This window comes from Caretta caretta, chromosome 5 (assembly GCF_965140235.1).
Source record: "Caretta caretta isolate rCarCar2 chromosome 5, rCarCar1.hap1, whole genome shotgun sequence".
NCBI classification, from domain to species: domain Eukaryota; kingdom Metazoa; phylum Chordata; order Testudines; family Cheloniidae; genus Caretta; species Caretta caretta.
Genome location: NC_134210.1, coordinates 36,381,484 through 36,400,365, shown reverse-complemented (window position 1 = coordinate 36,400,365; position 18,882 = coordinate 36,381,484). Strand labels below are relative to the sequence as shown.

General features: G+C 45.4%; 2 long non-coding RNA genes across 4 annotated transcripts in view; one reads left to right on the top strand and one right to left on the bottom strand.

The window, feature by feature from the left end:
• LOC125637104 (uncharacterized) overlaps positions 1 to 18,882 on the bottom strand; it is a 41,880-nt gene that overhangs the window by 10,342 nt on the left and 12,656 nt on the right. For 2 of the 3 annotated variants that reach the window (XR_007356827.2, XR_012668412.1), the window contains exon 3: positions 174 to 286. The exons of the other annotated variant lie outside the window; for it this stretch is intronic. This is a non-coding gene — a long non-coding RNA (uncharacterized LOC125637104). The remainder of the gene's footprint in view (positions 1 to 173; positions 287 to 18,882) is intronic. 3 annotated transcript variants of the gene reach the window in all.
• Positions 3,110 to 18,882, top strand: part of LOC125637105 (uncharacterized) — a 42,722-nt gene continuing 26,949 nt past the window's right edge. Inside the window, exon 1 of the long non-coding RNA XR_007356829.2 lies at positions 3,110 to 3,292. This is a non-coding gene — a long non-coding RNA (uncharacterized LOC125637105). The remainder of the gene's footprint in view (positions 3,293 to 18,882) is intronic.

Here is an 18,882-nt window from a genome sequence, read left to right as displayed (position 1 = left end):
ACCAAGACAGTGGTCTCCAACCTTTTTACGCCCAAGATCACTTTTTGAATTTAAGGGCAGCCCAGGATCTATCCCACCCCTTCCCTGAGGCCCTGCCCCTTCCCCGAAGCCCCACCCTGTTCTTTCCATTTCCCCCCTCTCTCTGTCACTTGCTCTCCCCCACCATCACTCACTTTCACAGGAGCAGTGTGGGGCCTGGGCAGGCAGGGAGCCTGCCTCAGCAGCAGTGCTGCTGCACCACCGGAGATTGCAATCGACTGGGAGTCTCCAGGATCAACAAGTTGATCTAGAGTGACCAGATGACAAGAATAAAATATCAGAACACATCGCGGGGGAGGGACAGCCAGAGGTTCACAGCCCCTACCCCACTGGAGCCATGGGGGAAGGGGGATACACAGCCTGAGGAAGTCGGGGGTGCACAGTCCCCGCTCCTGCCGCAGGTTGGGGGCTCACGGCCCCTGTTCCAGCCCTGCTGCAAACCGCGGGTTGGGGGCGCCTGGCCCCGACCCCTGCTACAAGCACATGGCCCCAGCTCCCACCTGCAGCCCTGCTGAGGGCCCCAGACGCAGTGCTGCCGCTTACCTGGGGGACTGTTCCCACCCACTGGGAAGCACCTGGCAGGTTCCTTTGGCTCCTAGGGTCAGTGGTGGCCAGCGGGGTCTCAACTCCACGTGCTGCGGCTGCCACAAGCGCTGGCTCTAGCTGCCATTAACTGGAAGCTGTAGGGGTGGGACTTACTTGGGGGCATGAGTAGCACTCAGCGCCCCAGGGGGTGGTGTCTGCACCCTGTCTGCACCCGCAGCTCCCATTGGCCGCGATGGAGCCAGCGCTTGTGGTAGGTGCAGTATGCAGAGACACCCCTCCCCCCCCGGCTGCCCCGTGCCTAGAGGCTGCAGGGTCCTGCTGCCCGCCGTTTCCTGGGAGCCGCCCCAAATAAGCACTGCCGGGACCCCAGGTGAGTGCTCACCAGTGTACTCCTCCAGCCCCTAGCCAAAATATCAGGACAAATGGCATGGTCGGGATGCGGGACAAACAACTAAATATCGGGACAGTCCCGATTTTATTGGGACATCTGGTCACCCTAAGTCGATCGCAATCAACAGGTTAGTGATCACTGAACTAAGAAAACTTGTATCACAAGTTTCATCACTGCTGTATCCACCCACCACCTTCCACAGCAGGCATGCTGCTTTATGTTAGTTGACACCAACTTCTCCTCTGTGGTTTCACTTGCATTGTTAGACCCTAGGGCATTGTTCACTTGTCTGGAGGTTCCAGCATTTCTTAATTCAGGTACCAGCTCCACACTGGTAGTTTGGGTGCAAGAGTAAGTATAAAGTGTGTGGAGATTTCTGTGCCATTTCCTCATTGTCTCTTACTCTTGGGGCCAAATTGTACTCCCATGCACTGCTTTGACAGTAGCAGCTGTGCCATCCCCCCCTCTCGTATACAAATGAGACTTTAAAATCAGAGCAAAATAAACGTACTTTTGCAAATCTATGTCATTCGTAGCTGTAAGTGTAATAGAATTGCTCTTCCAACTGATATGGGGCAATTACCGCACTGCCAGAGATTGTATAGTGCAAAGGCACACAGACTTCACTGAGCAGCCTGGCAGCTGCAACACAGCACCAAGGAGTGCTTTCAAAAGTGCCCTCTGGCAACCACATAGAGCCTGATCTAAAGCCCATTGAAGTCAAACGGGCTTTGGATAAGGCCTATGTAGAGCTAAAATGAGTTATGATGCCCCACCTAGGATGCTGAATTAAACCTGCCTGCACACACCTGAAGGCAGAATCTGGCCCAGTTTGTTGTTCACAGAGGAAACTTTGGAGGTTCTGTTGTGTATTGGGGTCAATTTTGTTTTGTTTTTTCCACTTCCCTCTTGCTTCCCCCAATCTGTCTCCTTCTGAGGAATTTTCAGACTCTTCCTTTGTGTTCCTATCAGATTTGGGCACATATATACTCTACGTGTGTGTGTGTGTGTGTGTGTGTGTGTGGTGTATCTATAACGAACATTCCCAAGATACTCTGTAGCAGCTTCACTGATGCAATATTCTTGGACCTGTTCCCTCATCCATCAAAATAAACAAATAAATAAAAACGCAAAAGACTATGTTAAAATGCTCTTAGTGAATTAGTGATCTGACATAAAGCCATAAAATGAAGGGTGTTCAGAGAAAAGTTTGGCCCAAAATATCAGTCTTGAATTACCCTTCTTCTGTGCAGCTCTGTTGACTTCAGTGGGGTTGTGCCAGGCTTATGCCAGGACATAAAGGGATAAATTATCTTTAAAACTGCCATATTTTTCCTTGCTTATTGCAGGAATCTTAGAACTCTGTTTCTGCAGTACCTACGTTGAATGGCTTAAGGGCAGAATTTTAGCCCTAAGTCTGATGTTTTTCTCCCTTGTATTTGTACATTGACATTTCAATTACCTTTTCTTTTTAAGTTTTTTTTTTGTGGTTGAATTATTGCAAGAGTGACCTGATGAAAACCAGTAGAATGGAACAAGGAAAAAAGTCTGGCAGGCACGGTTCATGGAAAATAAATCTGACCTCTTCTTTACTGGGGCCAAAGTTAATGGTTATAGAGATTCTTTATTCCTATAACATGTTCTCCTTCTCTGAAGAAAGTGGGTAATTGTTTTGTTAAATTAAAACTTAATGTGAAATAACCAGACTTTTTAATGGAAGCGATTTCTCCTGTCGGGGGTATCTACCATCTTATGCAGCAGCTCTGAGTGTTGTTGGCATCGCATTTTCCTGCCACAGAATAAACTGTGGGTGAACCGGGGGCTTCTGCTCACAGGACAGCTGTTGGTGATATTTGGTTTAAAATAAAATACTTATTGGAGAAAGGAATTAACCCCACAGCAGCAGTGTCAGTGCACCACTCCCCCTTCACCCCAACACATACACACGTGTTCATGCACGCACACACACGCACAGAGCAGTCTGCCATACATTATGTGTGTGATCACTGAGAAAACCTTTCTAGACACAAGGACTGGACCTGTCCCACAGCATTTCACACACACAGCCCCAGCCCCCCATCAGTGTTGTTGGAATAACATTACAAAGGACTAAGATAAGCCTAAGTGCATCTCAGCTGATAACTAAGAACTCGGCTTACTATTTAATCACCTCAGCGTCCTGTGTGAGCGAGCACTCACTTTTCAACCCTGCTTGATGTGAAAGGAAGGAACTGCACTTGCTGGGAGAGGGTTCCTTTATGGGAAGCATGGGCCTCACATTAGCATGGTGACTTCTGTCTTCCAGTGCTGAGAGTGGTGAGTAGCCAGAAAGAACTGGGTCTATATTAAGTCTTCAGTACAGGTCCTTACTCCTTGTAGCCTAGATATGTTGTTAAACTAGTGACTGGTGAGTGTGATAAGCAATGGAACATTAACTATCTAGAGGAAAAAGAAAAGGAGTACTTGTGGCACGTTAGAGACTAACCAATTTATTTGAGCATAAGCTTTCATGAGCTACAGCTCACTTCATCAGATGCATACTGTGGAAAGTTTAGAAGATCTTATTATATACACACAAAGCATGAAAAAAATACCTCCTCCCACCCCACTCTCCTGCTGGTAATAGCTTATCTAAAGTGATCACTCTCCTTACAATGTGTATGATAATCAAGTTGGGCCATTATCATACTGATCATATCATATTGATTATCATACACATTGTAAGGAGAGTGGTCACTTTAGATAAGCTATTACCAGCAGGAGAGTGAGTTTGTGGGGGGGGGGGGGGTGAGAAAACCTGGATTTGTGCTGGAAATGGCCCAACTTGATTATCATACACATTGTAAGGAGAGTGATCACTTTAGATAAGCTAAAAGAAAAGGAGTACTTGTGGCACCTTAGAGACTAACCAATTTATTTGAGCATCAAAGGATGAAGCTCACGAAAGCTTATGCTCAGATAAATTGGTTAGTCTCTAAGGTGCCACAAGTCCTCCTTTTCTTTTTGAGAATACAGACTAACACGGCTGCTACTCTGAAAAGTGTAAGGAAGGTTTTCCAGATCGCAGGTCATTCTTGTGTCTCTTTTTTGATCACCTTCCAGTTTTTTCAACATTCTTCTGTAAATGGGTGGCAGTTTCTAGTACCCTGACTAAGAATGATGGGCCCCTTTGTATAGCCATCCTTGCTCAGGTGCTAGAATCCTGCAGAGTAGCTACTGCTATCTCATGCTGGGAGGTGGATCTTATTAGCTCCAACCAGAGTGTGAGAGGAGTTTAAGTATTTCTCTGAGACACAAGCCATGTCTACACTACAAAATTATGTCGATCTAAGTTACGTTGACACACAGCCGCCATTGTTATTAAATGGCTTGTGTGTGTGCATACTTGGCTCCTTGTGTCGGCATTGTGCATCCTCGTGTATCAGTGCAAAATGCAGTGCACCATGGGTAGGTATCCCACCATGCAACTCACCACCTTCAGCACAGGGTCTTTTGGGAAGTTCTTGCAATGCCTGATGGGCCGAAACGAGTTGTGCAGGGGTGACTGGGAGCATGGGGTCAACTTCCCATAATATGGTGTTCTTCATCCCATAATTTTATCTGCAGCACATAACATTTTACACCTTCTTTTCACAGTCCCACAAACCCGTGCATCCCTCCTTGCTGCCTGCCATCTCTGACAGAAGCATGGAGTCTGCGCTGCTCTGCACTATTGTCATGAGCAATGCAAATATGGGGCACCAGATCCTGCAGTTATAATGAGGCGGAGTGGCCTCATTCCAATGCAGAGGGAGTTAAGTTTCCTTGTTGGGCTCAGCTAACCTTGCCCCGTCTCCCTTGTAGGAAGGGCGGGGGCAGGACAGGAAGTATAACAGCAGGGCCCTGCAGCTCATTTGGGGCTGGGCCAGGGAAGGAGCCAGACATCCTTCCCCAGGAGCAGAACCACCAGCTGATCCCATGACTGGCTGTGGAGGGTGACGGCTCTCCCAAGCCAGCATGGAGAGAAGGCAAACTGCTGCCTGGGAGACTGGAGACCCGAAGAGGGAGTGCAGAATGGGCCGCCTGGTAAGGAGACTGGGAACCAGGCCACACTGGCTGTGGAGCAGCCCCAGCAGATGCCAGTAGGATATAGTCCAGGGAAACGAGACATTGGTCCTGTTGTGTTGCCAGGAGGTGAGGAAGAGAACCTAGGGTCACCTGTTGTTTATAGGGCCCTTGCCTGGGACCCAGTGTGGAGCAGCATGGACCTGGGTCCTCCGACCCCCGGCCCTGCACTTGGGGCTGGGTGAACACTAACCCTTAGGCCTGGAGGCTGGAGCTACGGACTGTTTGGCTTAGCCCCCACCCTGAAGGCTGGAGTTATTGAGTGTGTACTTGCTCAGCCCTCATCCAGGAGGCCTGCGCTATTTCTTGCTCAACTGCAAGACAGAATGCCCAATAAACTAATCCAGCGTGAGTGCTGATTCCCTGACACCACCGAAGGGGCTGCCCTCACCCTGAGACACAGTGACCTTACAGCAGTATTTGTGGACCCAAGGGGAACATGACAATTTCTTGAAGGCTAGATTGCTGTGAGACATGGAAAGAAACAATTCAGGGTTGTTGTTGGTGTTTGTGGAGCAGCTGGAGATGGTGGAGCACCAGTTCTGGGCCTGAGAAACAAGCACTGACTGGTGGGATCACATTGTCATGCAGGTTTGAGATGGTGAACAGTGGCTGCAGAACTTTCAGATGTGCATGGCCACATTCCTGGATCTGTGTGCGGAACTCGCCCCAGCCCTTCTGTGCGGAGACACCAAAATGAGAGCTGCATTGACAGTTGAGAAGCGAGTGGTGATTGCACAGTGGCAACTTGCAATGCTAGATTGCTACCAGTCACTCAGGAATCATTTTGGAGTCAGAGAAATCCACTACAGGGCCATTGTAATGCAAGTGTGCAGGTCCATTAATTACCTCCTGCTATGGAGGACTGTGACTCTGGGCAATGTGCAGGACATAGTGGATGCTTTTGCAGCGATGGGGTTCCTGAACTATGGTGGGGTAATAGATTGCATGCATATCGCTATTTTAGCACCAGACCATCTTGTCATAGAGTACATCAACAGAAAGGTCTACTTTTCTATGGTTATGCAAGCACAGGCAAATCACCGGGAATGCTTTACCAACATCAGTGTGGGCTGGCCAGAGAAGGTGCGTGCATCTTTAAGAACACAGGACTGTTCAGAAAGCTGAAAGCAGGGACTTTCTTTACCAACCAATGGATTATCATTGGGAAAGTTGAAATGCCAATAGTGATCCTGGGTCACCCAGCCTGCTCCTTGCTCCCACGGCTGATGAAGCCTCAACAGTACCAAGGAGTGCTTCAACTACAGTCTCAGCAGGTGCACAATGACAGTTGAATGTGCCACTGGTCATTTGAAGGGTTGCTTACAAGGTGTTGAAGACATTGTTTGCTTACAAGATTGGAACTCAGTGAGAAAAATATCCCAATGGTTATAGCTGCCCACTGTGTCCTGCATAATATCTGTGAAGCGAAGGGGGAAAAGTTTCCACCGGGTTGGAAGGTGGAGGTGGAGTGGCTGTCTGCTGCATTTGAACAGCCAGATAAGAGGGTTATAAGAAGATCTCAACGAGGAGCATATGGCTCAGGGAGGCTTTGAAAGACCATTTTAATAGTGAACCACAGTTGTGTGTGTTACTGTAGTATACTCTACCTGGCCTTCCTCTTTTGTGGCCTGGAATGAATCTTGTCGTGATTGCTGTGTATGTAGGAATGTAATATTGTCCATGAAGCTATTAATATTGTTTATGAATGATATTATGGGTGCTGTGACAAAGTGCAGTGACAAGAAATTGATCGCTTTCAGACCTGCTCATCACCAGACAGCATATGTTGAGAACTAATAAAAATGAATTATGTTCCAAAAAATAGAATTTAATTCTCTAACATGAACCAGGCAAATAAAAAAATACATTTAGAACTTAATAAAATGTAATAAATTAAGGGAACAGAACTTATGAAGATGAAAATAGTCATTTGGTGTATGTGTAGCTGTTATTTTCTTTAATATATCCCCCAGGTGGAGTGGTAAGGGTAGTGCACCGGCCCCTCATCCATTGGAATGTTGAGGGGAAGGTAGAGAGGTCACAATATAGAGTTCTCTTTGGGTTGCAGAGGGAAACGAGTGTGGGATTGTGGGAGAGTCTGCAGCATTTCTGTTTGCTGCCTGAAAAGCTCAAGCATCTCTTGCTGCACGTCCCTCTCCTTTTCCTGTACCTTTCTCCTCTCCACTCTATCCTTGTCCACAGAGCTGTTCCTAGGGGGGTGCGGGACCTGGAACATAGGCGCCAAGTTTCTATCTGCTGGGGGGTGCTCCCCCCAGCTCTGCCCAGGCCCCACCTCTACTCCACCCCTTCCTCCAAAGCCCTGCTTCTTCCCACCCCGCTCCACCCCCCCCCCGCTCCACCTCTTCTGGCCCCCACCCCATCTCTTCGCTGCCCAGTTCCGTCCCTGCTCCCAAGCACACTGTGCCCTCGCTTCTCTCCCCTCCTTGCCCTCCCCAGTGCTCCAGATGCAGTGAAACTGATTCGCGGCAGCTGGTAGGTGCTGAGAGGAAGGGGAGGCACTGATCGGCGGGCAGGAGGTGCTGAGGGGAGGGGGAGGTTGATGGGGGGCTCCTTCTCCCCCCCCCACCTGCCCATCTGCCGCTCACCTCCCCATTCGCCTCCTCACCCCGCTCACCTGCCTGTCTTCCTCCTCACCTCCCTGCTGGGCACCCACCTGCTCACAAAGCACAGGGCTCTTAAAGCTTGGGGCGTGGGGCGATCGCCCCGACTGGCCGTACGCTACGGACGGCTCTGCTTGTCCATGCTGTCTGCAAGGGTGATCCTCCAGGCCCTTTAATCATAGAATCATAGAATATCAGGGTTGGAAGGGACCTCAGGAGGTCATCTAGTCCAACCCCCTGCTCAAAAGCAGGACCCATCCCCATTCTCTGATGCAGCACTTGTTTTCAGGATCTCCTCAAACATGGCATCCCGAGTCCTTTTCTTTCTCCTCCATATCTGGCTCAGGCATTTTGCAAGGCTGGAGGGGGTGGGGAGGACCCTGAAGTCCACAGTGGCAGCAGCTGCAGATACAACACACAGAGGTACCATTGTCAGCATATTCATGACAGAAATAGAAACTGAAGATGCTGAACTTTCTCTCCTTGCTCCCCAAAGTAGTAAGCACCACATTCTCACCTCTCCTTGGGACTGATACAGCATGGCACCAACCACAGCACCCGCCATGATGAGTGTGGCCCTCCAGAAGTTTAGGACATGAGGAGGGATCAGTTTGCTTGCATGATACTAGTTTTATAGGGCAATGGCCCTGAATACTGGCACCATTTTCTGCAGGCAGTGGTGATTTTAGCTGATATCTCTCTGTCCTGAGGGTAATAGAGGAAGAGAGAGCACAGCTGCTGCTGGTGACTCAGTATGCCCAGGACCATATGCTGCTGGTGTGTGTATTGCAATGGTGCCTGCTGAAGTAATCGCTGAAGGGCGTGGTAAAGAGTTCTACCAAGGAAGAAGAAATAAAGCAGCTGTCCCCAGAAACCTTCAGCAGAGGATTGCAGAGTATCTCCATGAAAGTTTCCTTGAGATCTCTACGGAGGATTCACAGGACCTCCCAATGCACATAAACAAACTGCTCTGCATGGCTCCCACTGCCTAACTGTAGAAGGGAATGAAAGGCAGACAGCAACTCTGCCTCATTTGGTTGTTCTAATACCTCTTCTAGCACAATTAAAAATGAGCAAATCAAAAGATGTGTCCTGCTACTTTGGGGGTTGCCAGTCCTGTAATTTCAAAGTAAACAGCACACTTACCAGAGGTTCCTGTGCTCAACTGTCAGGACAGGCTGTACTATGGTGGAGTCAAAAACAGGTCCTGGCTTGCTGCGCAGCTGGAGCTCCCAGTTGCTGTCCCCCATACTCCTCCTTTTCCTCATCCACCACCTCCTTCTAGCCATTCATGGCAGGGGCCTGTGACTCGGGCTCCTCAGAAGTATCCATAGTGATGTTGGAGTTGGTGGTGGGGTCTCCGACGGGGATGGCATGCAGCTCTTTGTAAAAGCAGCAGGTCTGTGTCTACGCACCAGATCAATTGTTGGCCTTCTGGTTTGCCTGCTGCAGCTCCTTGGCTTTCGTGTGGCACTGCTGCTCATCCCTGTTGTAGCCCTTCTCCTGCATCCCCTGAGCCGTCTGCTTGTAGATGTCCACAGATCTATGGCTGGATCAGAGCTGTGCCTGCACAATCTCATCTCCCCACGGGCCCAGGAGATCAATGCCTCCCGTGTACTCCAGACAGGTACTCCGCCGTCCTGGGCAGCTGTGCAGTTGCACACAACAATGGAGAGCTGCTAGGTGTATTCACCAAGCCGGGCAACCAGGACAAGGAATTTCAAAAATGTGCAGGGCTTTAGAGGGGTAGGGCAGTTTCTGTTTACCTGAGTCCTGGGCAGTGGAGTTCCCAACAGTGACCAGAGCAGTCAGTGTGGGGAATTGTGGGACAGCTCCGGAAGGTCAGTGACAGTCAACACAAGTAACAGTGTCTACAGTTTCAGAGGAACAGCCGTGTTAGTCTGTATTCGCAAAAAGAAAAGGAGTACTTGTGGCACCTTAGAGACTAACCAATTTATTTGAGCATGAGCTTTCGTGAGCTACAGCTCACTACAGTGATGCTGTGTTGACCTAATTACATTGACCCTGACTCAACATCACTTGGGGAGGTGGTGCTATTTAGTCAGGGTGGCAGGGCACTTACGCTGGCAGGAGCCAAATGTAAGTGAATTTAAGGAGCCAAATTTACTTGCACAGGTAGATCGATGTACACTGCTTTGCATTGACCTAACCATGTAGTGTAGACCAGGCCACAGTGAGAGACTGGGACAGACAGAGCAGGTGCTGCAGGAAAGCCCTACCCAAGTTTGGGGAGAAAGCCCTGCCTGAGCATTGTTGCTTGAGTTACTAATAAAGGCATGCCCCAGGAAGAAAGCAAGTTTGGACTATACACACTGTGTGAATGTTCCCGTTGGAGCAGGGTGGGACCTCTGCCTGCATGTACACACATTCTCAGATCTCAGTCTCTTCAGTCATGTGTAGGGGTGAGTTTGATGAAGCAATCACAATGGTAAAGCAAAGAAAAACTCCACCAACAGAAAGAAATGCTGGTGAGTAAATTACAGTCTTTGTGAACAAAAGCACTATTTGGGGATAAATACAGGTTGAACTTGAAGGCCAAGCCAAATGAGATGCCTGGAGTTGTCGCACTGGAATGTACAAATAACATGTAATGAACACTCATATAGAAAAAGTGGAAGAACTAAAGGGAACATATTGTGCATAAAAGTAAGATGGATTTTATAAACACCTGGCAATGTTAATCTCACATTGAGGGCACTGGCTTCCTATTGTCATTCTGATATAAGGAATAGCCATTTTTGAGCACTGGGCCACAATGAGCAATAATATTCCTGCTATCATGAAGCAGGATTTCACTGCATAAGTACAGACAGATGGCCATAAAACCCCCCAAAAGAACAAGATTAGAAAAGCACATGTATTATCTTAATGGAGACTGACTAAAAACCCCTCATGTCTCCCAGTTTATCAATACAGCCCTTCAGGATGTCAGCCATTTAGTCTGAACTGCTCTGTTTAGATGAAGCACATACAGAGTAAGGCACATGATGCTATACCAACTGCAAACCCTTTAGTTCTGTTTTAAACTATAAACCAGCAATGGTAAGTGACCCTTATGAAGGAAAAATAATACAGTGTGAAAGAGCCATAAGAATAGGGAGTGTTTAATTTCCCAGGACTTTGATGAGTGACTTTTCCACTCATCACACTGTAGGTCAGGAACCCATGTCCATTCCAAAGTTAACACTATTGTTTTCTGATCTTTGAACCCTAACACCTGTCAGACCTACATTCCCAGAGAACAGGACGAATGCTGGTATTTCTGTTTAACAAAGAAAACATTTACAGAGTGATCCTTCACTGAAAAACAGCCATCCTCTTGAGCTACCAATGGAATAATTTAAATGTAGCTGAAAGTTGTACAGGAACTATTATAAAGCAGCATTTTATGTGCCACATCTTGTTCTGTTACACAGGTATAAATCTGAAATAAAACTCCATTGAAATCAGGAGCATTGCTCTGGATTTACATAGGTGCAACTGAAAAGAAAGATTTCAAAAATGCACCTCTCAAATTGAGTTTCCAAGACATTTTATGTTTCCTTTCATAATTCTGTGCATCTGTACAGTAAAAGGCTAAAACAAGAGCTGTTTAAGCACAAGGAAATGGCCCAGATCACTCCCTCATGCAGGAAAATCCACAAGAGGAAAATTCCAAATTCAGTTGTTCCATGAAATTTGCCCAACCTCCACCCCTTGGAAGAAGCAGAGGATTTAGCTCCTAAATCCCACACGTCTGCACAGATGGTGGTAGATCCACAGGAGCCATAGTGCCATTGTTGTGGAAGCTCTGCGCTGCTGCCCTATTTCAAAGCGCCTTGCTGTTTTCCCTTGCATTGGTGTCAGCACAGCTCCACCAGAGCCTGTGATTGCCCATCATGTCCTCCTATTAATAATTTCCACAGCACTCAGTGGGCTTCACTCAGGGGTGCCCTCTGCAGGGCCTGGGAAGGATGGTGTCACAGAGACAGCAGACACCCCCTTCAGTACAGGAGGAGGAAAATCATTGTGCAGAACTTCTCCTCTGCACTCAGATTGAGGGAGCCCAATATAACCCACGTTTTGCCTCTTTACGTGGGATATAGTCTCCCACTGATGTTCAAGGAACTTTTGCCATCAAGCAGCTCCCAATAATTTAGAGACATAAGTTTATGGGCAGATAGGGCACTACAGTGACTGTACAGTTATTTCCTCAATCAGCACCTTTGTATATGTTGCTACTGTAGCTAGTGCAGTTTTAGTCCTTGAGACAGAACGAGGACAGATCTCTAAATAGCTGAAATGTTCTTTGACAATGTTTTAATTCCAGTAAAGGTAACCTGTACGTTGTATGTTTTGGTTTCTGATGACAGCTGCTTGAGATTCAGATTGTCTGTCTGGGAAGCACAGTGTAAGACACTCCCACTTGTTTCTTGACTTTTAATAAAATAACCCATTCCTAAGAAGAAAGCCTGAATCTGTGCAAGAGAGATACACACTGAACTTTGAATGGCCGATAAAACACTATTTCAGCTAGATTAACCTGTAATGATTTCTCATGTGCAACTGAAAGAGAAACATGAACAATAAATAGTTTAATATATAGATTAATGAAGAATTACTAAACCTGCTTTCCAATGAGAACTAAAATGGTTAGTTTAATAACAGCCACTTGTTTCTTTTGTAGGTGACACACCACCCTGTGTGCCTATGTTAGCTTTTGCATAACAGTTGCCATTAGTTTGTATACTTCCAGGTCAGATTGCGTTTAGAGAGAAACTAGTCTGGAGGGAATAGACAACCATAAGGGTTCCATAACAGAGACAAAAGCTGGGCAAATAATTGGTAACAAATTATTTATTCTGTGACTTTCACCTCTTACTGTTTGTAAGTTGTCCATGATTAGATAATTATTTTCACTACCTCATTCAATGTTCAAATTATTGGCTGAACATTTTTTGGTTAGTTCATAGCTATTGTTATGAGCAGTTCTTTGAGAGTATTTAATATTAAAAATCCAAACTGTTTTGATAGGATACACAGGTCACGGCCTTTTTTATGTTCCCTGACTGGATACACATACATCTGACAGGTTTCAGAGTAGCAGCCATGTTAGTCTGTATTCGCAAAAAGAAAAGGAGTACTTGTGGCACCTTAGAGACTTACAAATTTATTTGAGCATAAGCTTTCGTGAGCTACAGCAAATACACTGCATGCATCCGATGAAGTGAGCTGTAGCTCACAAAAGCTTATGCTCAAATACATTTGTTAGTCTCTAAGGTGCCACAAGTACTCCTTTTCTTTTTACATACATCTGAGTATCAGGTTTCCATAATAAACACTTGTGATTATCAATCTGAAATTTCTGTTTTTTGCAAATCAGCTGAAATGTTCACTTAAAATTTGTTCTTTAGAAGAAAGGTCATTCACTAGACTATTTGCAGAAGGCAAACATATAAAAGTGGCAAGAACACTGTTGAAGGGTACTTGTCTAAAAATAGGAATGTATTTACTTGGGGAAATGTTACGCAGCATTTGCCCAGCTCTAGTGGAGACTGATGTGAAGTCTTCCATATATCTACAAAACAGGTTCAGCAGAAGATATCCAAGTTTCTCCAAACAGCCCCTCTCCCTCCCATGCATCTCAACCCTGCCTGTCTTACAGAAGCTGTCTCTTGGAGTAAGGGAGTTCACTTTCCATGTCTGTTCATTGTAAATGACTACAGTGGAGAATCAGGCACTAGCTATTTCCAGGAGCCTTAGCAGCCTCAATCTGATTTGAGGTCCCAAACCAGCAAGCGCTTAAGCATGAGCCTAAATCCTGTTGACTTCAGTGAGATTTCAGTGGGATTTAGGCAGGTGATTAAAGTTAGGCACCTGTGTAAGTGCTTTGCTGAATCTTGGCCTGAGTGCTTCTGCAGTGAGTAAGTGTGGTGTCCCTTCTACAGCTCCTGCCTGCTGATTAAACATTACATGGAGCCAGAAGTTATACCGAACCAATTATTTTCTCCAATTCCACTGGATTTGCAAGAAGACCTTGCAGAAAAATCACATCAGTTTAAACAACAACTTGAAATTTTCCTCTTTGTTGTGGGGCCTGCAGGAGACAGCTAAAGTGCAGTTAATATTTCCCTGTGTGAGGCCCCTCAGTTTTTCAGGTATATGCTGCTTTGGCAAGGGAGTCAGTAGAAGATTGGGTACAGATGATAGACAAATTTGATAAGTATTTTAGCTTTTTCCCAGAAAAATAATTCTTCTGAGAAATGCTTATTGTTTGGGTTTTTTTTCCCCTATGCATTCAAGGACAGTTTGAACTAGTTGATGCGTATGTGAATGATTTAATGCTTAAAACTTAATCATGTGAATCTGGAGACCTAAATGACTCTTTATTACAAGAAAAGATAGGTTTATATGTGGAATACAAAATGACATAGTGAAGCACAGACTTCTGCAGGAAGCTGATTTTTAGGCTTTTGTAGAGCCAATGAAATTAAGAAAATGAAGATTCAGGTTCTAAGTGGCTCAGTGCGCAATAAGTAGTTACTGTTGTAATGATCTTGGGGTTCATTAAACAGCAAACCAGTGAATGAGAAAGGAATAAAACTTTAATAAAACAAACTGGAGTGTGTCTCTGGTGAACTGCTGCACACAGTCATGTGCTGTTCCCAACCCCTGCCTCCAGGGCACATCTCCAAATTCCTGTGTTCATATTACTGTCCCTTATAAAGGAGTGTCTCTAAATTATAATCTTCTACAAACATATCTCTACAACTGTAGCCCCTGGGGCACGGTTTCAAAAAGAGAAAAACAGAAATGAAGGAAGCCAAAATAATAAAATAGGAGAAAGACTGTTTGTTCTAGCAGTGATGAAAAAATAATTGCTCTTAATACCCAGGAGTCTTCTAGGTATTCAAAAATAAAAGAAAAGTGTAATATATTTTGTTCTGGCCTGGGGTGAGTCCTCATATACAAGATATGATAACTCACTACCTACATGTACTTGCTTAAACAAACAAAAAAAGATCTAGGGCTGTAAAGTCCCCCAAAAGACAAAATAGTGTTTCACAAAGACATTTATGTATTGTTAATTGATCTCTACTCTCCATTAAAGGAGATTAACTTCAAAACTACTAAACATAAGGAGCAAAGTCATAATTACATATATCAAATCACAATTTGCAAGGCATGGATTACCAGGGCCGAGTTTTCCAAAGATAAGAACCTAATGTTAGGCTTCTAACTCCATAGTTGGGCACCTGTTAGACTTCCAAAAGTGCAGAGCACATGACAGCCTCCGTTCAATTAGTGGGACCTGTTGAGTGCTCAGCACTTCTGAAAATCAAGTACCTGAATATGATTTTAGGCCCAAAGGTTCGATTGCCAACAACAGGTTCCATTTCTGAAGTGCAAAACGACTACAGACACTATTCCTAAAGTTGCTATGTCTACACATGTAGCTGAACCCTCACTATAAAGGACCATTATTGGCCATAGTGTGAGAGTACCAACCCACATATGCATGACTGAATAAATTATGTTTGGCTAATTAAATATTCTTGAAACTATTAAGCAGCTGCATTTTAATGTTATTTCTAACTTAGAAGTGTTGCCTCAGGCCCTATCTAGACAAGAGTACAACTGTGTTTTTATAACTAGGTCATGACACCCCCATTTGACCCAGTTATAACAATCATCACTAGTTGTGTTCATACAGCAGCCTTTTCCACAACACAACCATATGTCAATTGTTCGTGCATCCACCACTTAGCACATGCCTAAATGTGTTTGCAGCAGGGCATTGTGGGCAGCTGTTCCATACTGACTCCCCAAGGGGGTAGTATCCAGTCTATATGCTTACTGGGGCAGCACAAATATTTTGTGGGGTGATGTTGCTTGCATCTTGAGATATCCTACATCACTGAGAGCTCGAAGGAGGGAAGATTGGCCAGGGTAGGCACAGTTATGGGATTCTGCCTACATAGCATAATAAGCGTTATTACTTTGTTATAGGAAGACAGCCCTATGGCAGCCAATAGTGCCGGTGAGGTCTACACAAAATTAGCTCTCATAGTTACTAATAGAGAATTAGACACGTTCTGTGTGGACACAACTCATGTCATTACCTCAGTTAAGTTATAGTGTAGAGAGGCAATTGATATATCTAGAAGGGGGAGATGTAAAGACAAGTTCCCTGTTACAAGAATGGAAGATACTGTACTTAGGAGATAATGCAATGTTAGCTTGGCAATGACTATGCAAGTACCCCTGGTTAGCTTCTGAGCATGAATCTACAGACAGTGAAAAGATAGTTCAGCTAATGTCTTGAAAAATATGGATATCAAGTAGCTTTGAGATATCTTGATGGTGCATCGTTGCCACTACTAAATCTAATGATTAGATGTTCAGCATTCAAAAGCAGCCAATAAGGTAGGGTTTTAGTGGAAGGGCCTCTATTCTTCCGCTGTACTGGAAAAAGAATAAACGTATGGGAATTTTTCTTGTGTGTAATGCTGATCCATGAAAGCTGTCTTTAAACTTCACACAGCCTCCTGACAATATCAAGTTACCCCATATCTGCCAGGAAAAAACAGGTCGATATTTCAAAACAGGAGGCGAAATACTCTGCGAAAGGTGTATTTAGATTTGCATTCCCACCCCAGAAATCTACCTCAGCCAATCATGACTGACTGCATAATCCAGAGGAGGTCAGAAAAGCCTGGGTATCCAGAGGTAAGGACAACTCATAACATCCTGAATGAGGTGATGGCTGTTGAAAACCACCTGAGGATTTGCATTTTAGTTGGCTGATCAAACCAATATAATGATGATCTAAGTCAGGGGTCAGCAACCTGCGGCATGCGTGCCAAAGGTGGCACATGAGCCAATTTTTACTGGCACAGTGCTGTCAGTCAGGGTCCCGGCTGTCGGCCCCACTCAGCCTGCTGCCTGCCTGGGTGAACAGAACCCCAGGCCGGCAGCAGGCTGAGTGGGGCCGGCGGCCGGGACCCTGGCTGGCAGGAGCTAGAGGACAGAACCCCAGACCGGCAGTGGGTGAGCCGCTGCCAGTTTGGGGTTCTGTCCGCCACCCTGCTCAGCCTGCTGATGGTTTGGGGTTCCGGCCGCTGGCCCCTTGCCAGCCAGGGTCCCGGCCATCGGTCCCGCTCAGCCTGCTGCCGGCCTGGGATACCAGCCGCCGGCCCCACTCACTTCACTGCTGGTCTGGGGTTCCAGCCGCCCGGCCTCCAGCCAGCCAGGGTCCTGGCCACTGGCCCACTCAGCTCGCTGCCAGTCTGGAGTTCTGTCGGGGGGCCCCTAAAATGTAAAATTTATTACTGGCACACGAAACCTTAAATTAATGAAGACTTGGCACGCCTCTTCTCAAAGGTTGGCGACCCCTGATCTAAGTGATAAGCCAGGATGATCTAAGTGATAAGGGAAAGGCAAGCTCTCTGGTTGTTCCACCATTTAATGTACCTGGTTTGAGTTAGGATGGGTGGTTTATTGATTACAGCATGGGATTTGGAGTCAAGGCTCCTCCATTCTATTCCCAGTTCTGCCACTGACTCACTGTGTGACTTGTTCAGCTCAATTAAAACTGAGCTGTAGAATTGGTATAATAATACGTACCTCACAGGAATGTTGTGAGACTTAAACTAAAGTTTCTGAAATGTTTTGGAGAAGGTCCTTGGATGAAAGGCACACACACAAACTATTATTAGTGCTTCTAAATGGCAAGCACAGAAATGAACTGCAGTCATTTTAAGAATTAGAAGCTTTTCTCAAACTATTTCAGTGTATATAATTAATAGTTAGTTAGTTTGCCCTTCCGTCAAGCCAATATAACGTCAGAGGGATGGCATTTTTTAACTGTTGTAGACTAGCCAAGGTCACATTCCATTGCAAACCGATTGTCTTCCAATGCATACCATTCCTTGGGATAGATAAATAATGAGTTAATGTTTACAGGCAATACTGCCAATAGAAAATCCCCTAAAAAAAAAATCTCATTCTAGTATTGATTTCACTGTATTTTATCCCACATGAACACTGAGGGAAAGAACAAGCAAATGCCAATTAGACTTTCATTTAGAGGTTTATCAAGCAGGATTACTAATATGGTTACTTTAATATAATTAGAAAGTGACAGGCCATCCTAGCAAACGGAGTTAATTTCACTTACACTGATACTACTTAGACCAAGGCTTAAAAATACGTTTAGTGCACAGGAGCACAAGATCTCTTGAAATTTATGCAAGACTCTGCACCTTGCTGTGATTGATTTCACAAAGAGCTTTCATTAATGTCTACTGGCTCGTTCATTTTTGAACCACAGTACAGCAATATTCAGCAAAGATGGTCCAAGATTACAGGCATCTTCGAGAACATATGCCCATAACACAACACCCTTCTCTCCTGAGCTGATCTTTAGTGTCTGCTGTAAAGTGGGCTGATCCTGCAAACAGTCCAACACTGTATATACAGCTAGATCAGCTTACACCTGGGATGAATTTGGCCCCTTGTGTTTTTTAAAGCCCTCTCAATGGAAAATGCTCATTATTGTCCCAATTTAGCAATGCACTAACATATGTCCCTAGCCCCATTCACTGGACTTAAACCTGTGCTTAAATTTATACATGTGCTTTGCTGAACTGGGGCCACACGTCCCTATTATGTATTCTAAGTAGCATGGTGCATCAAAAGAAACATGAGTTCACTCAGTCAATCATGGTCTTGCGTTCTTTCCCATAATGAAATAGTCATTTATTTTCATGTTTAAATCTTTTTTGTAGATTAGAAATAAAGCTCCTTTTCCCTCAGGAAAAAGATATTTCTTTTCAAGTTGGTTAATTGGCTTATTCAAATAGTGCTCCGAATGTGACTTCAGCCTTGCAGTGATCAGGAAGCAAATGTTCAGCAGTGTATTAAAAATACAAGTTGCAACTCGCGCACTCACTGTTACTGGTGGTATGTGCACGGTAGTTAACCTTTCCATGGCATCACTCCAGGAGGAAATATTTTGTATATCAGCCACTGTTCCATTCTCTGGGAATGTATCAAGTCCAGCACAGCAAGCTTTGAACCATTTATTTGTGTGCTGTACTCGAGGGCTGAATTATAGGTATATTAGTGCAACTGGTAACAATATTATGGCACCCCTCTTTTTCCCCATGTGCCCCA